This window comes from Panulirus ornatus, chromosome 17, assembly GCF_036320965.1.
Source record: "Panulirus ornatus isolate Po-2019 chromosome 17, ASM3632096v1, whole genome shotgun sequence".
In the NCBI taxonomy this organism is placed as follows: Eukaryota; Metazoa; Arthropoda; class Malacostraca; order Decapoda; family Palinuridae; genus Panulirus; species Panulirus ornatus.
This window is the reverse complement of record NC_092240.1, coordinates 852,157-875,099: the sequence shown is the minus strand read 5'-3', so window position 1 is coordinate 875,099 and position 22,943 is coordinate 852,157. Positions and strand designations below refer to the sequence as shown.

The 22,943-nt window shown below is 42.1% G+C and overlaps 1 long non-coding RNA gene across 1 annotated transcript; it reads left to right on the top strand.

The window, feature by feature from the left end:
* The first annotated feature begins 2,433 nt into the window (after nt 1-2,433).
* LOC139754452 (uncharacterized) lies at nt 2,434-5,331 on the top strand. The gene is made up of 4 exons (XR_011713881.1): nt 2,434-2,597; nt 3,306-3,392; nt 3,665-3,921; nt 4,600-5,331. It is a non-coding gene; the product is annotated as an uncharacterized lncRNA (long non-coding RNA).
* Nucleotides 5,332-22,943: the final 17,612 nt, after the last annotated feature.

Below are 22,943 nucleotides of genomic sequence, written 5' to 3'. Positions count from 1 at the left end.
CCACCTACAGTGATGAAGTGTGGGTGTTACGCCACCTACAGAGATGAAGTGTGGGTGTTACGCCACCTACACAGATGAGGTGTAAGTACTACGCCACCTACAGTGATGAAGTGTGGGTGTTACGCCACCTACAGAGATGAGGTGCAAGTGCTACGCCACTTACGCAGGTAAAGATCGTTTGCGGTCATATTCCTCTTGGTGAAAACCTTTTCGCCTTTTGCTAAATCTGGTGGTCATGGCGTGGTCCTGTTATCAGCTGATGAAGTCGAGGGATAGTGATGTCCTGGATGGGTGTGGTATATGAGGTGGATGATGTCATGGATGGGTGTAGTTTGTGAGGTGGGTGATGTCCTGGGTAGGTGTGGTATGTGAGATGGGTGATGTCCTGGGTAATCGAGAGAGAAGCTGTTGGATGAAGCCATGCATGGGCGTAGTGAAGGGCGTGGATGATGCCGTGCATGGGCGTGGGGAGGGAGGTGGTTGATGCCCTGCATGCATGTGGGGAGGGAAGATGATGCCATGCATGGGCGTGGGGTGGGAGGTGGATGATGCCCTACATGGGCGTGGGGAGGGAGGTGGATGAAGCCCTGCATAGGCGTGGGGAGGGAGGTGAATGATGCCCTACATGGGCGTGGGGAGGGAGGTGGATGATGCCCTGCATAGGCGTGGGGAGGGAGGTGGATGATGCCCTGCATAGGCGTGAGGAGGGAGGTGGATGATGCCCTGCATGGGTGTGGGGAGGGAGGTGGATGATATCCTGCATGGATGTGGGGAGGAAGGTGGATGATGCCCTGCATGGCCGTGGAGAGGAAGGAGGATGATGCCCTGCATGGATGTAGGGAGGGAGGTGGATGATGCCCTGCAAGGGCGTGGAGAGGGAGGTGGATGATGCCCTGCATGGATGTAGGGAGCAAGGTGGATGATGCCTTTCATGGGCTTGGGGAGGGAGGTGGATGATGCCCTGCATGGGTGTGGTGAGGGAGGTGGTTCATATCCTGCTTGGATGTGGGTAGGGAGGTGGATGATGACCTGCATGGGCATGGGGAGGAAGGTGGATGATGCGCTGTATGGGTTTGGAGAGGGAGGTGGATGATGCCGTGTATGAAGGGGGGAGGGGAGGTGGATGATGCTGTGCATGAGCGAGGGGAGGGAGGTGGATGATGCCCTGCATGGGCGCGGTGATGGAGGTGGTTGATGCCCTGCATGGGCGTGGGGAGGGAGGTGGATGATGCCCTGCATGGATGTGGAGAGGGAGGTGGATGATGCCTTGCATGGGCGTGGGGAGGGAGGTGGATGATGCCATGCATGGGCGTGGGGAGGGAGGTGACTGATGCCCTGCATGGATGTGGAGAGGGAGGTGGATGATGTCATGCATGGATGTGGGGAGGGAGGTGGATGATGCCCTGCATGGGCGTGGAGATGGAGGTGGTTGATGCCCTGCATGGGCGTGGAGAGGGAGGTGGATCATGCCCTGCATAGGCGTGGGAAGGGAGGAGGATGCTGCTATGCATGGGCGTGGTGATGGAGATGGTTGATGTCCTGCATGGGCGTGGGGAGGGAGGTGGATCATACCCTGCATGGGTGTGGGAAGGAAGGAGGATGATGCCGCGCATGGGCGTGGGGAGGGAGATGGATGATGCCATGCATGGGCGTGGTGATGGAGGTGGTTGATGCCCTGCAGGGACTTGGGGAGGGAGGTGGATGATGCCATGCATGGGCGTGGGAAGGGAGGAGGATGATGCCCTGCATGGGCGTGGGGAGGGAGGTGGATGATGCCCTGCATGGGCTTGTTGTGGAGGGACATGGAAGATGCCTTGCATGGGTGTGGGAATGGAGGTGGGTGTTCCGGTGTTGACCGCCTGGATCTTGTGACAAATTCTCTCTAGAACTTACAGGAATCTCACTGATCTGGAGGTGTTATAAAAAGAAAATGGACACCAACGTTTATCTTGAATTTTCTTTCACTTTGTAACTCATCTTAATTTCACATATATAGAGTCTTGGAAGTAATGTGACGCTGGGAAAACAATGAATCATATAGTGTCTTGGATGGGAAGTGGATATAGACATGAAACAAAGACATGAAACATGGGACGGGCGTGAATTGTGGCATTTTGGACATTTAAACATGTCGGACCTGGTCAATAAATGTGAGCATAAAAATAATTGTTTGGTGAGGTGTACCCGTGTTGATAGAGCGTGGAAGGTAGACGGTCGTATAATGGAGGAAGGAGAAGGAATATGTAATACGTCCTGAAGTAACTTAGGAACTCATCATTAGCAACAGGTATTGGCTCCTTAGTGCAGTGACAGGAGTTCGACCCGCCCTACTCTGTGATCCTGAGCGAACCATATCGCGTCATGCCATCCACGTCACACCATCAGGTGGCCGGCCGGGTATATAAACCTTAGCAGCCAGCGTACGGCCTGACAAATTCCTGGTAACCCCGCCGGTAACTACTCACCAAGAGCTGCTCTTCTGACAAGTACTTGAACTCCAACCATCATACAAACGTAGAGCCTCGCCCGTGGCCACACACCATCACCTCACTACTCTCGACAGACTTCTGAGGCGCGTGACGAAGTTCAAGCTGCTGGTGAGTATACTTTTGCCAGTAAAAAGGTCTGGTCATAACAGTAAATCTAAAAGATGTGTACTATTGTAAACTTTTGAGCATGCCTTTACCTAAAGTTTGTGCATCTCACTTCCTAGAGCTTGTACATCCCTTTCCTTAGAGTCTATGGATCCCGTCCTCTGGAGTCTTTGCATCTCACTTCCTCAGCTCTATGCATCACGCTCCATAGAGTCCGCGCATCTCACTCCTTGGAGCCTGTGTTTCTCGTTCCCTGGAATCTTTGCATCAAGCTCCCTGGAGTCTGTATTGTGCTTCCTGGAGTCTGTGTATAGTACTCCTCAGAATGTTTGGTTCTCACTCCGTGAAGGAAAAACTGTCTTAATAGAGTTCGTTTGTTTACCTGCGAGATGAGTCGACTTAGTCCCGGGCTGTGTCCTAGTGTGCTCCGGGCAAAGAGGCTCTCCACTCACAATATGAGCAATCAAATCGTACTTGCTTATCAGCATGAAATGACATGACCGCTTATGAAATCAAGTCTTTACTATCGTGAGGAATCTGCCTCATATCTAGCCACATCAAAAGCTTGGGTTAGGGAAACTAAGGAAAAAAGAAAACATTTTCTCATACAAAAGATGAGAACCAAAATGTTAGTTCATCAAACATCTATTTTTAAGTTCATAGATGTTTTTGACACGGGTAACCTAACCACATCACAACTACATGTTACAGACATGTGGCGACTCTTTGGTGGAATAGGTTCATCCCTACTGCTCCTTACTCTTCTCTCCTTCATCACGCTGGCACCAGCTCATAATAGTAAGTAATAATGTTATTATTTTTGAGAATAACCTTATAGGTTCTTAACCTGAACGATATATTATAAACAGAGGCTTTTTGTCTGTATGTGTGATTATAATCCATATTTCTTTTCACGGATCAAATATCATGAATCTTTCACTTGTACCTTAAAACCAGAAAATTGTCTTTCATGAGATAAATCAGAACTCACTCCTACACGCCATCTTATAGCCTCTGGTCATGAACCATAGACGAACACTAACACACTACAATGTTCTTCGGTCGTTAAGACCAGACGGTTGAGAGAAGTTGTTCCTACGGAGAGGAGCGAGTGAAGCACGGCAGCATGGTCAGGGAATTCGAGGCCTGTTGCCTGAAGCTTGTGTGTTGCCACGGTAGCATCCTGAGCCTCTGCCACCGTGATCAGAACATCCTGCCTGATAACAAGGATCATTGTGTACAGGACAAAAACCCCTACCACCCTGGCTGCTGCTGCCGTTTGATGTGAAGTCGTGGCTTCGTTTTCTGGAAGTAGAGTCAAACTGAGGTTAGTATTACCCTGTAAGCTGCACAGGTAGGTACAAGTGTGGATCTTTTAAGAACACACACACACACACACACACACACACACACACACACATACGCGCACGCCTGCGCTTTCAGGCAAGCTTCATAAATTTACTTCAGACAACTATTGCTTCTCTGATTATACTATTGTCTATGATATTCTCTTTTGACTTAGTTAAGACTGTAACTCTGACATGGGTAGCAGCTCCAATATAGAACAACATTCACAGTAAAAGTTACTGTAACATTATACAGACATTTATCTTATCTCTCAGATCCTGTCTGTCTGTCTGTTTGTCTTTCCTTTTGTTTCACTAGCCAAACAGAATCTCCCATAGCAATAGTCTTGTGTAATTGTAAGGACAAAGGAGTTACTTGAGCAATTATTATTCTTATTTTCCTTTTGTTTTTATTCTATGAATGTTGTCTCGCATTGTCTTCATGCAGATAATGAGTTATTAGCGAAATTGATTTAGATTAGTGTAACAATGATAGGTACACGAGTAAAATTATATCATCAGTTCTTACTCGTTGTTTGAGATTCACGAACCTAAACCGTACAGCAAGAAGTACAATTCCTTAAGTTCTTTAAAATGAAGAAAACATGATAGGTAAGTCTTGTTCAGTGTTTGATTTAAGGAATTATACGTTTATACAGGATGACGCATCTGGCCATTGTACACTGGGTGATCGAAAATAACCATGACATCTCGGAACACTAGCTGACCGTACCACACTACCATCACTGGACGTGAGACATCACTACCATACCATCACTGGCTCTCCGACAGTGACGTCACTCTACCATACCATCACTGGCTCTCTGACAGTGACGTTACTCTACCATACCATCATTTCTCATCATCAGTCCTTAACATCATCGTCCAGTACTACCATCGCTCGATATCATCATCGCTGAAGCTGGACAGCAACACCACCATCACACAGTAACGCCTCCGTCTCATAATTATAACTTATCACAACTGCCTGATGTCAGACAATAACATCAACGTCTGACATCACAATCAGTGGACCTTGGAGACTAACTTCACCATCACCATGGTTCGACGATGAACATCATGAACATCCAACACCAACAGAGTTGAAAGCTGGACAGTAACATCACCGAAGACATCACCATCACGTCCAGAACAAGATCATTGATACATTTCATATCTAGGAAACGTCATGATCCCCTCACTGATGACGTACACGGAGGAACAACGAGACGATAATTTCATATTAGCTCGAAAGTTATGGTAAACATCAGCCTGCGTGGGACTGTTAATAATAAACATTGTTAATGAAGCTAATAAAGTTGAGATCAAATAGTTATTTAAGCAATGGTTGGTATCAGGTTATAATCGAATATATAAAAGTGTTGGATTACTTATTGCCTTTGCTTATCCTGTGCTCACGTGAACCCCATCATAAACTAACATTCTGGAGCCGTGTTGTAAAATAACTCTGATCATAAGATTTTGTTCGCGTTCGTTTGGAACAAATTAAAAGTAACAGCCACAGGTTCAGGAACTAATCTTCTGTGGTACAGCTTGATGCTAGTTACACCAGCCCAACATCCATCCATAAACTTCATAAATAGATATGAACTTTACATCTGATCTCGCAAGATGAATTACCGCACTTACACTACACTCAGATATAAGGTCCTCTGCAGTGGAAACTGAGGCCACCAGTCTCGCGCAGAAATCACAAACCCATCTGAAACAAAGAGAATCTAACCAATAACACAGCATAGCTCTAGAAGATACAGATTATGCCATACAAACTTTCTTGAATTTTATCATGAATCATTCATTATCCACGACAAGAGAAAATCAATAGATATTATATTTCTGGATTACCAAAAAGCATTCGACAAAGAACCCCCACGTTAAACTGATGCATAAAGTCCGGGCCTTGGGGACTGCTGGTTGTATAAGAAACTGGATACAATCCTGGTTACATGATAAGATGAATAGAATCGTCATGATGATTGGTGAATCATCTCTGGGACCACAGAGTTGGGTTCCCCATGGATCCATCTTTGGGCCTACACTTTTCATCATTTATATAAACAATAATGACTTAGTGATGAATAACTTATTGTCCAGATTCTCAGGTGATACAAAGATCGGTAGTGCCATGTTAACTAAAGAAGATAGGCTAAGATTAGAAGAGGATCTAGATAAGATAGCTGGGTGGTCTACAATATGGAAAATACCAATGAACGTCAATGAATTTCAGCTGATAAAATTAGGAAATTTTAACAAAAAGTAAGATTATGAACTGATGGGCCACAATATAAAGGACATCTTTAGTGTGAAGGATTTAAATGTCACTGTCTCCAACAGCTTCAAATTCTTCCAGCATTGCAATGAAGAAAGCAAATAGGATGTTTGGATTTATTAACAGAAATTTTTCACAGAAGCAAGGATGTGATATTGCCATCATACCAAAATCTAGTTAGACCCTATCTCGAGTATGCAGTGCATACACAAGGAAGGAATCAATATAGTTCCTCTTCGTTGCACTGTTACCAATTTAAGAATATCCTTGCATGTGTGTGTGTGTATGTGTGTGTGTGTGTGTGTGTGTGTGTGTGTGTGTGTGTGTGTGTGTGTGTGTGTGTGTGTGTGTGTGTGTGTGTGTGTGTGTGTGTTAAGGCCAGACCACCTTGCTTGCACCTTCGGTTCGTGTGGTCAGTGAATCTATGGAACTGTGTGACATAATGCAGTGTCAGTTCAAGGTGAAAGGTAGTCAACTCAAAATACATGATACTGGATGCTGGTTAGAAAACAAACTTTTGACTGTTAAGAACAACGTAAACATTGTAGTATGCGCCTGTTGCTGGAACATAAAACTGTCCGTGCATAATGTTTTGGAATGGTGATAATTGCACCTTATGGACCATAGTCAGTCTTTTTAGACACTCATATATCTAGAGTGGAATATGATAGAATGGAACATAAAACTGTCCGTGCATAATGTTTTGGGATGGTGATAATTGCACCCTATGGACCATAGTCAGTCTTTTTAGACACTCATATATCTAGAGTGGAATATGATAGAGTGGAATATGATAGAATATGACGGCATTTAGCTAATAGATATTGTGTTGAGCGTGATCGACCTGGTTATCTTGACGGAAAACCCATATGTAATAGTTCCCTTTAGAATATTTTCTTACTCATGATATTGCCGTAATAGAAAATAGTTTTAAAGGGCTAACATAGCCATTTTACAAAAGGTTCCGGGGTATCACCCTTGAAATACACTTTCTTAGCCATGTGATTTTACTTGTGCAAATGGTATTTAGTGGGTGAACCTACTTCTTTACATTAAACTCTGGAAGAAAGTCGTTAATAACTATAATCTGGAAGTATGATGATAGCTATCGCAAAATTACTCACCATTTAGTAGTCTCTCTCCACCCGCTTCACGATGACTCATATTTTCTCAGAAACAATGATGCATAACGCAGGTCATAATCATATTCTCCATACTCTTAAAAAACCTCTCCATTCAGAAACAGTCTTACAACCGAAGACTTTCGATTGAGTTAATACGACTGTTTCAGAATTAGTCTGTTTCAATTCTGATCTTCGCTACTAGGTAAGAATTTACTAAGTTTGCTGGGTAGTGAAGCATACTCACGTTTCTTTTCTATTTCACTTTGTAGGTTTGCTCATATCCTAAAGGTAAACTTTCTATATTTCAGGAGAAACCAAATATAGGAAGTATGGAAGTTATTTTGCAACTATCTTACTTAGAACATAAGAAGTGAGGACACTGCAAGAGGCCTAGTGACCCATGTTAGGCAGGTCCTGAGTCTGTCCACCCTACAACCAACCGCCTGAACCCATCAACACATCCAACCTTCGTTTAAACCTACCTAAAGACCCACGTAGCTTCCACTACTGTACTGGGCAGCTTGTTCCATAAATCTGCTACCCTAATCCCGAATCAGTGTTAACTCAAAATCGACCTGAATCTATTTTGTTTTCTAATCTAAATCCTTATTTCTTGTCCTATCCGGTGGTGCCACTCTAAGAACTTTCCTCGTGTTTAGAAGTGTCAAAGATTAGTCACTTAAACCAAAACAACGCTTATTTCTTAAATGACTGTGAAGTGCTGGGGAGAAATTATACTTTGTTTAATCATATATTTCATTGCCATATCTCTTGCTCAGTATGGTCCAAATAAGGAGTAAAAACATGTATGGACTAATGATCATCTTGAGCACGTGAAGATGTTAATGTTTTCTAAATGATAATCTAACTTGACGTTGACGACCTTAACGATCTTGACACACAGACACAAACACACACAGTTCACGAGAGCAGTGTCCACAATATTACCCGTAGAACAAGGAGAGGGAAGTAACATCTCATTAGACGGAAAGGGATGAATGTGAGGAAGTGACAGCAGAACAAGTGATTCCACCCTGGCCAACAGATAAGTACAAAATGAACCACCCAAAAATGCGAGCACCGCACCAATTGGGACAGAAGAGACCCGTGTAAGAAAAGAGAGCAGCTCAGAGAAATATAAATCTGGCACTAATACTGAACCTACAGCTGATTTTCATGATGTTTACTATGTACGGTTTCCAGAAAACTGGATGGTTAGGTTTATTGTCTTTATGTTACTGTCAGGCTGTACTGTGACGTTATGTTGTTCAGCAATAGAGAACTAGTGAAATTCAGAAAGACTGGTATAAATAACGTTATACTGAATAGAAGGTCGCCAGTGGCCCTGTTGCTGTTGTCCATTGGCAACATGTCAAACCCAGTAAACCACATCACTCCAGCTTGCTCTATCCCATGCACGTCTTTCGCCCCTGCATGTTCAGGCCCCTGATCACTCTAGATATTTTTCATTCCATCCTTCCGTCTCCAACTTGGTTTCCCCACTCTCCTGGTTTCTCCACCGCTGACACATATCCTCTTTGTCAACTTTCCTCACTCATTTTCTCCATATATCCAAGCCATTTCAGCACACCCTCTTCTGCTCTTTCAACCACATTTCTAACATTACTACACATATCTCGCACGTTTTCGCTGGTTACTCGATCAAACCACCGCGCATCACATATTGCCCACAAATATATAATTTTCAGCACATCTACCTTTCTCTGCAAAGCCTTATCTATGGCCCATCCCTCGCACTCTTATGATATTGTTTGGACCACTATTCCTTCAAACATAACCATCTTTGCCCTCACAGGTTTCGTTCTCTCTTTCCACATTTTTTTAGCGCTCCAAGAACCTTCGCCCCCTCCCCCACCCTATGACTCACTTTATGCTTCCATGGTTTCATTTGTTGCCATATCCATTTCCAGATATCTCAAACACTTCACTTTCTCCAAAATTTCTCCATTCAAACTTGTGTACATCTCTCTTCTTATACCAGGTATACCCAATGACCACTCCTTTTTCAACATACAATTCCACAAGCTCTTCACCATTCTTAACCTAATGTGCTCCAATTATACCCTTAATGCCACATCACTCACCATCCTATTTCAAGGATGCAAGCCAACTCGGCCAATCACCAAGTCTACCCACTATATTCCAACTCTGCCCACAGTTATGGATTAAGAAGATCTAAACTAACCTAACCTGACCTAACCTAACTAACAGATGGGCCGAGTTGGCAATGGGCTGAATTGGACCTAACACCAATTCAAATCACTCACAACTAATACCCAGTCTCTTACATCAAAACTGATGACACACTCATTCAATTACTTCCAAAATACTTGCTTCTCATGATATATCTTCTCATAACCAATTGCCTAAGCACTAGATATCATCCATCTCTCGCAATCCACTTTCAATTTTACAAACATCAAACTAGAATTTACATCCTTACTTACTCACCCAACAACTCATACTTCAAAAGAACTGCTTCTCCTTCCTTAGCTCTTGTCTTCTCACCCCTGAATCAACTGCTTGGACATTTCTAAAACATTCCTCCCTTTACCCTTGAGCTTTGTTTCAATCAGAGCCAGAATATCCAGGTTTCTTTTCCTCAAACATAGCACCTATCTCGTCTCTACTGTAATCCTGGTTACATCCACACACATTTAGACACAAGAGCCAAAGCCTTCGAGGAGTATGAGCACTTCCTGCCTGGCTCCTTCTTCTGTTCTCTTTTTAGATATTTAGATATAGGAAGGAGGTGGGGGTGAGAGCTCCCCGCTCTCACCCCCTTTAGTCGCCTTCTACCAAACGAAGGGAGTACGAAGGTAGAACTCTTTGTCCCCTACCCCAGGGATATATATATATATATATATATATATATATATATATATATATATATATATATATATATATATATATATATATATATATATATATATATATATATATATATTTCTTTTTTTTTTTTTTTTTTTGCCGCTGTCTCCCGCGTTTGCGAGGTAGCGCAAGGAAACAGACGAAAGAAATGGCCCAACCCACCCCCATACACATGTATATACATACGTCCACACACGCAAATATACATACCTACACAGCTTTCCATGGTTTACCCCAGACGCTTCACATGCCTTGATTCAATCCACTGACAGCACGTCAACCCCGGTACACCACATCGCTCCAATTCACTCTATTCCTTGCCCTCCTTTCACCCTCCTGCATGTTCAGGCCCCGATCACACAAAGTCTTTTTCACTCCATCTTTCCACCTCCAATTTGGTCTCCCTCTTCTCCTCGTTCCCTCCACCTCCGACACATATATCCTCTTGGTCAATCTTTCCTTACTCATTCTCTCCATGTGTCCAAACCATTTCAAAACACCCTCTTCTGCTCTCTCAACCACGCTCTTTTTATTTCCACACATCTCTCTTACCCTTACGTTACTTACTCGATCAAACCACCTCACACCACACATTGTCCTCAAACATCTCATTTCCAGCACATCCATCCTCCTGCGCACAACTCTATCCATAGCCCACGCCTCGCAACCATACAACATTGTTGGAACCACTATATATATATATATATATATATATATATATATATATATATATATATATATATATATATATATATATATATATATATATGTTTGCTGCTTTTTGTTCCAGTAATTAAAGTTCAAATGACTCCTTCTCCCATATGAAATATATTCCAGTTAACATTTCAACACCGGATCCTGTTTGCTTGACACTATATTTGCATTTATAATGGTTCAATTTGTGCCTCCAGTGAGCGGGTGTAGAGTTGCCAAATACATCTAAATAATCATTGCTGTGTGTGTGATGTGTGAAAGATATTTTCTATCCTTTTTTATCACCACTTTTACCTCGCTTACCTACACCGAAAATGTTTTTTTGCCATTGAATATGAACTTTCTACAATAATCTGGTTAAATTCATGCATGTTTTTAATGGCGAGATGAGCTAAAAATGTTAGAAATATGTTAAGTGATGGAAACATACGCTCATAAGTGTGTGTTTGCGTTTACCTGCGTGTACAGCACTGGGGAAAGGTAGTTTTACACTCGTTGGGTCCTGTCTCTTAAAATACTTTCGTTATGAAACATTTTTGAAACTTTCATACTGCTTCAGACTGCTCAGTGTTTCCCTTCTTAGTTTCACCACTCAGTTTATTCCATTCAGCCACAGCTCTAACGCTAGACAAGTACTTCTTTACATCTTCTCTAACATTTTTCTTGTTTAGTTTCCTTTAGCAGCCTGTGGCTGTTTCATCTTTTCATTTCTAGAAGTGTTCACTGTTGACACCATTAAACTGGTCTGGAAACTTGAAGGCTGGGCTTAAGTCATTCCCCTACGCTTCTGTCTTGCGTGGTAGGCAAGCTCAGGGCTTCTAATCTTTCGCTGTGACTCAGATCCTTTGCATCTTCTGTATTAGTTCATTTTGATTCTTTAAGTGTGATGACCATACTTGAGAAGCATATTTTAGATTTGACCTAATGCAGGATGTGAACAGCTTGATGAATATTTCCTTATAACAAGCTTGAATGTTATTGTATTTGGCAGGATTCCTGAGGAAGCCGCAAATCGACTCACAGGCTCTCAGTAATGTCTCTACATATATATATATATATATATATATATATATATATATATATATATATATATATATATATATATATATATATATATTTGCTTTGTCGCTGTCTCCCGCGTTTGCGAGGTAGCGCAAGGAAACAGACGAAAGAAATGGCCCAACCCATCCCCATACACATGTATATACATACACGTCCACACACGCAAATATACATACCTATACATCTCAGTGTGCACATATATATACACACAGACACATACATATATACCCATGCACACAATTCACACTGTCTGCCTTTATTCATTCCCATCGCCACCTCGCCACACATGGAATACGATCCCCCTCCCCCTCATGTGTGCGAGGTAGCGCTAGGAAAAGACAACAAAGGCCCCATTTGTTCACAATGAGTCTCTAGCTGTCATCCAATAATGCCCGAAACCACAGCTCCCTTTTCACATCCAGGCCCCACACAACTTTCCATGGTTTACCCTAGACGCGTCACATGCCCTGATTCAATCCACTGACAGCACGTCAACCCCGGTATACCACATCGCTCCAATTCACTCTATTCCTTGCCCGCCTTTCACCCTCCTGTATGTTCAGGCCCCGATCACTCAAAATCTTTTTCACTCCATCTTTCCACCTCCAATTTGGTCTCCCACTTCTCCTCGTTCCCTCCACCTCCGACACATATATCCTCTTGGTCAATCTTTTCTCACTCATTCTCTCCATGTGCCCAAACCATTTCAAAACACCCTCTTCTGCTCTCTCAACCACGCTCTTTTTGTTTCCACACATATCTCTTACCTTACATTACTTACTCGATCAAACCACCTCACACCACACATTGTCCTCAAACATCTCATTTCCAGCACATCCACCCTCCTGCGCACAACTCTATCCATAGCCCACGAGTCGCAACCATACAACATTGTTGGAACCACTATTCCTTCAAACATACCCATTTTTGCTTTCCGAGATAATTATCTCGACTTCCACACATTCTTCAAGGCTCCCAGGATTTTCGCCCCCTCCCCCACCCTATGATTCACTTCCGCTTCTATGGTTGCATCCGCTGCCAGATCCACTCCCAGATATCTAAAACACTTTACTTCCTCCAGTTTTTCTCCATTCAAACTTACCTCCCAATTGACTTGACCCTCAACCCTACTGTACCTAATAACCTTGCTCTTTTTCACATTTACTCTTAACTTTCTTCTTCCACACACTTTACCAAACTCAGTCACCAGCTTCTGCAGTTTCTCACATGAATCAGCCACCAGCGCTGTATCATCAGCGAACAACAACTGACTCACTTCCCAAGCTCTCTCATCCACAACAGACTTCATACTTGCCCCTCTTTCCAAAACTCTTGCATTCACCTCCCTAACAACCCCATCCATAAACAAATTCAACAACCATGGAGACATCACACACCCCTGCCGTAAACCTACATTCACTGAGAACCAATCACTTTCCTCTCTTCCTACACGTACGCATGCCCTACATCCTCGATAAAAACTTTTCACTGCTTCTAACAACTTGCCTCCCACACCATATATTCTTAATACCTTCCACAGAGCATCTCTATCAACTCTATCATATACCTTCTCCAGATCCATAAATGCTACATACAAATCCATTTGCTTTTCTAAGTATTTCTCACATACATTCTTCAAAGCAAACATCTGATCCACACATCCTCTACCACTTCTGAAACCACACTGCTCTTCCCCAATCTGATGCTCTGTACATGCTTTCACCCTCTCAACCAATACTCTCCCATATGATTTACCAGGAATACTCAACAAACTTATACCTCTGTAATTTGAGCACTCACTCTTATCCCCTTTGCCTTTGTACAATGGCACTATGCACGCATTCCGCCAATCCTCAGGCACCTCACCATGAGTCATACATACATTAAAGAACCTTACCAACCAGTTAACAATACAGTCACTCCCTTTTTTAATAAATTCCACTGCAATGCCATCCAAACCTGCTGCCTTGCCGACTTTCATATTCCGCAAAGCTTTTACCACCTCTTCTCTGTTTACCAAATCATTTTCCTTACCCCTCTCACTTTGCACACCACCTCGACCAAAACACTCTATATTTGCCACTCTGTCATCAAACACATTCAATAAACCTTGAAAATACTCACTCCATCTCCTTCTCACATTACCACTACTTGTTATCACCTCCCCATTAGCGCCCTTCACTGAAGTTCCCATTTGCTCCCTTGTCTTACGCACTTTATTTACCTCCTTCCAGAACATCTTTTTATTCTCCCTAAAATTTAATGATACTCTCTCACCCCAACTCTAATTTGCCCTCTTTTTCACCTCACACCACACATTGGCCTCAAACATTTCATTTCCAACAGATCCACCTTCCTCTGTATAACCCCATCTATAGCCTATGCTTCGCAACCATATTGTAGGAACTAATTTTGCTCTCTGAGGTGATATTTTCCCCCTCCACATATTCTTCATCGCTCCCAGATCCTTCGCCCCCTTCCCCACCCTGTGACTCACTTTCGCTTCCATGGTTCTATTCTCTGCCAAGTCCACTCTCAGATATCTAAAACACTTCACTTCCTCTAACCTTTCTCCGTTCAAAGAGGAATGAACCTGCGAAATTTGTGTTCAGAGGACACGATGGGCTGTGGGATATACATGTCATGAAAATTTTTTTTCATAAGGACTTGTAAGTTCTTGTCTCGGTTGCATTTGAGAATCATTTCCTTCTGACTGATCAGACAAGTCGGATTCTGAAAGTAAAAATTAATTTGTCCAAATTTCATTGAAGCTCTTAACACGACCAATCCGCAACTCATAACATTGCCCTCCCTCAACTCACTCACACAGGTCTCCGCCGCCTCCCTCAAGCCGCACTCATGCGACTCCCTTACACCGCCTTCCTCCTACTGCCGACCACGACTGAGATCGTGACACCGACACCTCCGTTCCTGCTTCCTCAGCTGTCATATGAGCTGTGCGCTCCTGTGTTCCGTGCTCCGTTCCATCACAAGTTCCCTTTGTGCGAATCCTGGCTCTCATGGTAACCAGATAACCAACAGTCTCCTTGGAGTCAGCCAGACTGCTGGTATTCCATGACGGTCTGCCTTGCACAAAGTCTTCCCTCTGGTTCCTGCGACATGGTTAAGTTCGGTGATATCTGATATCAAGTGTTTCTCATACAACTCTCGATTCCTGCTGCCATGTGTTTAAGGTTTTTGTATTACTCTATGTATGTATGTAGCCGTTAACTACCCATGGTTCAAATTTGTTGATGTCGCTTTTCAGTTCTGCATCTTGCATTTTCTACAGTTTTTAACATTTGACACATACATATAGAAACGTTATGTGCCAACACAGACAACTTGTCTGTTATCTTTATCTGGTTTTCTTAACATTCGTTTCCAAGATTTTTTCTTTCTTAACTTGATCGCCGTTTGCTGCGTTTGTGAGGTTGCGCCAGGAACAGACAGACAAAGGCAGCATTCGCCCATATCCATTCTCTAGCTGTCATGTGTAATGCATGTGTAATGCACCGAAACATCAGCTCCCTATCCACAACCAAGCTCCACAGATCTAGAAATTTTCACGGTTTTTCCCGGCCGCATCACAAACCCTGGTTTAGTCCATTGACAGCACTTTTACCCCTATATACCACATCATTCTAAATCACTCTGTCCAATGCACGTCTTTCGACTTCAAGCCCAGATCATCTAATGTTTTCTTCACTCTATCCTTCCATCTCTAATTTGGTCTCCCCTGCGACGACGTTCCTTCCCATAAGCTCTTAAGTATTCGTTCTCATAAACACCCCAGTGTTTATGACAGGGAACACCCCAGTGTTTATGACAGGGAACACCCCAGTGTTTATGACAGGGAACACCCCAGTGTTTATGACAGGGAACACCCCAGTGTTTATGAGAAAGAATACTTAAGGGCTTATGGGAAGGAACGTCGTCGCAGGGTTTATTGCAGGGCACACTAAAGGGTGTATGGCAGGAAACATCCAAGAGCGTATCACAGGGATCACCCCAGGATTTACGGCAGTGATCACCCCAGGGTTGATGCCAGGCAACATACATATAACTACAACAGTCAGTTGGTTCTACTTTCTCTTCCTTTTACACAATTTTGTGTCCATCACGTTATGATTATTGTCGTTATGAATATTCGAAGTACAGTGAACATTCGTAACAATTAAAAATGCTACAACTATATCGGCATTACTATTAACACTTCTTTTAGCACCATCAATGTATTACATACTCGTATATACCTTTGTGATATACAGTATTACTATTCATACTGATAGCTAAAGTATGATTTCAGATTACTGTGTCCCTGGCACTAGAGCTGCTGTGGTCGTGACTGTTATTGATTCCTTGAGGCTACTACCACAGGAAGCTGTGTCATCGACGACAAACATCGATAACGTTATATACAAGATGTTTGTCCACACTCCAAATTGGTTATATAGATGATAGATACTACAGACCGATGATAGAGAAGTGTTGCTACAGACCGGTGATAGAGAAGTGTTGCTACAGACCGGTGATAGAGAAGTGTTGCTACAGACCGGTGATAGAGAAGTGTTGCTACAGACCGGTGATAGAGAAGTGTTGCTACAGACCGATGATAGAGAAGTGTTGCTACAGACCGGTGATAGAGAAGTGTTGCAGGAGAACGCAATAAACAGAGCAACATTAAGGTTCTTTCTTTCTCAGGAAGTTCCATGATCGGCAGGAAGAGAGGAATCTGGTAAAACACTGGCAAGATAATCCAGTTCCTTGACCTGTGAGTCGTTCTGTATTCCAAATCGTTACATCTCGAAAATGTTGAAGCAATTTATTCGCGAGAAATTTGCATAACCACATTAGCTAGAGACCTTCCTTAGTCCTTGTTCCATTTGGCTGCAGCGTGTAGCGCAGCCTCCCTCTGTTGCTATACAGTTTAATTCTTTATTTGTAGTTGATTGTTTCAAATTCAATATCCATTTCATCACCCTGGTTCTCCTTTCTATGTTTTTCCTTTTATCTTGTATCGCAAATTGTCTTAATTCATCACTGTACCCTTGGTTATCACTGCCAATCCTCAATGACAAATACACAAAGCCTGTATCTGTGTTCTCTGTGCTTTCACTTTTGTCTTCGTTTAGTTAAAGTCAAATCGCGTTTCATATTATCATTTCCTTAATCACTTTCACCGGAAATGAAATAAGGTGGACATATGGACGTTCGTAGAGACCTATTTAAAGTAAATACATTTGATGATTTTAGCCAGACTTGAAATGCCAGCCTTCGTGAGCGACTGCAGTGTATCTCTCATCTCTATATCACTAAACGTCGTGTCTACGCTCCCAAGCTCATCTTCATTATATCCTTGGTACATATGAACTCATTCCATCCTCGAGAAACACATATTCAATACACCCTCGATACCCCTATGTCTAATCCATCCTCTACAACTGCATCTTCATTGTTGCTGGAAGTAAGTTCGACAATTGTTGATCTAACATACAATGGAACATTGTGTACAGGATGAGATAAATTCGTAATTCAGATGAATAAATGCCATCTGTCATAAATGAATTAGGATGTAAATGAATCAGTAACTCTTACCGTGACACAGTGACGGGAACACCTATAAAGAATCTTTGGATTTTGCATCTTCGACAAGAAGACGGACGAGACATGATCATTACATAGGTAGTCAGCGTATACCTCCGTGTAAACTGATGTAGAAGATGACTGACTCACAGAGGAGAGACAAGCGGCAAGAGAGGAGGTAATGTGAGAAAAAGTGGAATGTATAATGTGCAGATGTATGCAACGGAGACAGTATGATTACCATAGATTCAGCTTTTGACAAAGTAAATCTAATGTAGAAAAGATGACGAGGTTGTTCGTGTGGTGATGATCGCCACTAGTGAGGGGGAGGAGCTGGTACTACGAACATAATCTGCTGACATGACATAAAGAGCAGACAAGAACATACCTGCAGGTGTGAGTGTACCCAGATAATGCTGGAAGATTCAGGTATGCACTACGGCATCTATGACTTCATATATATATATATATATATATATATATATATATATATATATATATATATATATATATATATATATATTATTTTTTTTTTATTATACTTTGTCGCTGTCTCCCGCGTTTGCGAGGTAGCGCAAGGAAACAGACGAAAGAAATGGCCCAACCCCCCCCATACACATGTATATACATACGTCCACACACGCAAATATACATACCTACACAGCTTTCCATGGTTTACCCCAGACGCTTCACATGCCTTGATTCAATCCACTGACAGCACGTCAACCCCGGTATACCACATCGCTCCAATTTACTCTATTCCTTGCCTTCCTTTCACCCTCCTGCATGTTCAGGCCCCGATCACACAAAATCTTTTTCACTCCATCTTTCCACCTCCAATTTGGTCTCCCTCTTCTCCTCGTTCCCTCCACCTCCGACACATATATCCTCTTGGTCAATCTTTCCTCACTCATTCTCTCCATGTGCCCAAACCACTTCAAAACACCCTCTTCTGCTCTCTCAACCACGCTCTTTTTATTTCCACACATCTCTCTTACCCTTACGTTACTCACTCGATCAAACCACCTCACACCACACATTGTCCTCAAACATTTCATTTCCAGCACATCCATCCTCCTGCGCACAACTCTATCCATAGCCCACGCCTCGCAACCATACAACATTGTTGGAACCCCTATTCCTTCAAACATACCCATTTTTGCTTTCCGAGATAATGTTCTCGACTTCCACACATTTTTCAAGGCCCCCAGAATTTTCGCCCCCTCCCCCACCCTATGATCCACTTCCGCTTCCATGTTTCCATCCGCTGCCAGATCCACTCCCAGATATCTAAAACACTTCACTTCCTCCAGTTTTTCTCCATTCAAACTCACCTCCCAATTGACTTGATCCTCAACCCTACTGTACCTAATAACCTTGCTCTTTTTCACATTTACTCTTAACTTTCTTCTTCCACACACTTTACCAAACTCAGTCACCAGCTTCTGCAGTTTCTCACATGAATCAGCCACCAGCGCTGTATCATCAGCGAACAACAACTGACTCACTTCCCAAGCTCTCTCATCCCCAACAGACTTCATACTTGCCCCGCTTTCCAAAACTCTTGCATTCACCTCCCTAACAACCCCGTCCATAAACAAATTAAACAACCATGGAGACATCACACACCCCTGCCGCAAACCTACATTCACTGAGAACCAGTCACTTTCCTCTCTTCCTACACGTACACATGCCTTACATCCTCGATAAAAACTTTTCACTGCTTCTAACAACTTTCCTCCCACACCATATATTCTTAATACCTTCCACAGAGCATCTCTATCAACTCTATCATATGCCTTCTCCAGATCCATAAATGCTACATACAAATCCATTTGCTTTTCTAAGTATTTCTCACATACATTCTTCAAAGCAAACACCTGATCCACACATCCTCTACCACTTCTGAAACCACACTGCTCTTCCCCAATCTGATGCTCTGTACATGCCTTCACCCTCTCAATCAATACCCTCCCATATAATTTACCATATATATATATATATATATATATATATATATATATATATATATATATATAAATATATATGAATTTTCTCTCTGTTTTGTATATGAGTGTGAAAGATTTGGCAGGAAGTGAAGTGAGCGGAGGCATGAATCCCTGGAGTGCGCTTCACTGCAGGTCTTCTGGCCTCAACAGGACCCTAACGAGTGGCAAGTTTGGAGAACTGGTTGGTGGACTTTTCTTGACCTCTTCAACACAGTGTTGCAATTGTTTTCCCCGAACAGTTTAACCCAGTGTTGCATTTCTTTCCCTGACCACTTAAACACAGTGTTGCAATCCTTCTTAGATATGAGAGATTTGCGGTCATTCTCGAGCTGTTACACTACAAAAAAAATTTTTTTATGAGATTTTCACTAGAGGTTGTAATCATCCAGAAATTATTTGTACACGACTGATGTCCTCCCAAGCTCTTCAAAAGTTTGTTCCAGTCCTTGTGCTTGCCTTTAGAAATGAATATTGCACTCCTTGTTCTGGGTTTTTCAATACAATGTTGCATTCTTTGTCTTAAGGTATTCAAGTAAATATTAGAATCATTGTCTTGAGCTCTTTAATACAACGTTGCAATCCTTGTCTTGTGGTCTTCAATACAATGTTTCAGTTTTTGTTTTGAATTTTTCAGCAGAGTTATAGTCCTTGTTGACTTCTGCTACCTTAAAACATTGCAGCTGTGTGATGAAACATTGAAGCCTTTGTCATTCCTTCTCGTGTCATCTTGAGACATCAGGTGGAATCAGTGAATCATTCGCTGTAAGACCACTTAAACTTGACGAGCGAAACGGAGAAACTGACAGAATAATTGTATAGAGAAGATGGATAAAAAAAAGACGATGTTCTTTATAACAGACATCAGTGTTGAATTCCTCTGGACGGTACAATAGTTATCACATCAGTGGCTGTCTAAACTAATATCCTGAATAATAATCGTTCTAAAGTCAAAACTGGTAATCCAGTGGCACGCTCTGTGGAAAAGCTATCGTTAAACAAATCTATCTGAGCCTCTGTTGGGGAGGCAAGGTATAGAAAATTCATTTCATAAATAAAGAGCTCTACTTCTGGATATTATCACCCTTCCATCAACGACAAATTACGAATTAATGGAATGACCGGAACCACTTCTATACATTGGAACGATAACTACAATTCTAAACACAACGAAAAAAAATGATTTCAGCTTGGCTAATGTGGGCAGCGGGTTGGGTGTTGTGAGGCACCCCACTTGTAACTGCGTCTCGTGGCCCAGCTTGACTCATATTTGATGAGTGTTGAAGCCTGTCGCTGCTGGCTGGCAACCCGGCTGGCTAGCTGGCTTTAGCCGGCCTCCGGCGTTTTCTGGGTTGTGTTGGGTTTACCGGAAACAATTGTACTGGAACAAAAATGAATATTTATGTGGATTATTGTTGATGTTTAGACTCCCTGTTATATTATCATATTGCTGTGCCCAGCTGATGTATAATAAACGCTTGATGATAAGTGGAAGTAACTATTGCATCGGAGTTTTTAACAATTGATGGAGTTCACTGGAATGGCAATACTTTGAACATCACCTTGACCAACAGTTTATTATTACTGTAGTGCATGCCGATATATCCTCCATGATCAATATATGAATATATATATATATATATATATATATATATATATATATATATATATATATATATATATATATATATATATATATATATTTCTTTTCTTTCTTTCAAACTATTCGCCATTTCCCGCATTAGCGAGGGAGCGTTAAGAACATAGGACTGGGCCTTTGAGGGAATACCCTCACCTGGCCCAATTCTCTGTTCCTTCTTTTGGAAAATTAAAAAAAAACGAGAGGGGAGGATTTCCAGCCCCCCACTCCCTCCCCTTTTAGTCGCCTTTTACGACACGCAGGGAATACGTGGGAAGTATTCTTTCTCCCCTATCCCCAGGGAATATATATATATATATATATATATGCATATATATATATATATATATATATATATATATATATATATATATATATATATATATATATATATATATATATATATATATAATTTTTTTTTGTCGCTGTCTCCCGCGTTTGCGAGGTAGCGCAAGGAAACAGACGAAAGAAATGGCCCAACCCACCCCCATACACAGGTATATACATACGACCACACTCGCAAATATACATACCTACACAGCTTTCCATGGTTTACCCCAGACGCTTCACATGCCCTGATTCAGTCCACTGACAGCACGTCAACCCCGGTATACCACATCGCTCCAATTCACTCTATTCCTTTATATATATATATATATATATATATATATATATATATATATATATATATATATATATATATATATATATATATATATATATATATATATATTCCTATATATATATTCCTATATATATATATATATATATATATATATATATATATATATATATATATCATTTATTTATTTATTATACTTTGTCGCTGTCTCCCGCGTTTGCGAGGTAGCGCAAGGAAACAGACGAAAGAAATGCCCCCCCCCCCCCAATACACATGTATATACATACGTCCACACACGCAAATATACATGCCTACACAGCTTTCCATGGTTTACCCCAGACGCTTCACATGCCTTGATTCAATCCACTGACAGCACGTCAACCCCGGTATACAACATCGCTCCAATTCACTCTATTCCTTGCCCTCCTTTCACCCTCATGCATGTTCAGGCCCCGATCACACAAAATCTTTTTCACTCCATCTTTCCACCTCCAATTTGGTCTCCCTCTTCTCCTCGTTCCCTCCACCTCCGACACATATATCCTCTTGGTCAATCTTTCCTCACTCATTCTCTCCATGTGCCCAAACCACTTCAAAACACCCTCTTCTGCTCTCTCAACCACGCTCTTTTTATTTCCACACATCTCTCTCACCCTTACGTTACTCACTCGATCAAACCACCTCACACCACACATTGTCCTCAAAAATCTCATTTCCAGCACATCCATCCTCCTGCGCACAACTCTATCCATAGCCCACGCCTCGCAACCATACAACATTGTTGGAACCACTATTCCTTCAAACATACCCATTTTTGCTCTCCGAGATAATGTTCTCGACTTCCACACATTCTTCAAGGCACCCAGAATTTTCGCCCCCTCCCCCACCCTATGATCCACTTCCGCTTCCATGGTTCCATCCGCTGCCAGATCCACTCCCAGATATCTAAAACACTTTACTTCCTCCAGTTTTTCTCCATTCAAACTCACCTCCCAATTGACTTGACCCTCAACCCTACTGTACCTAATAACCTTGTTCTTATTCACATTTACTCTTAACTTTCTTCTT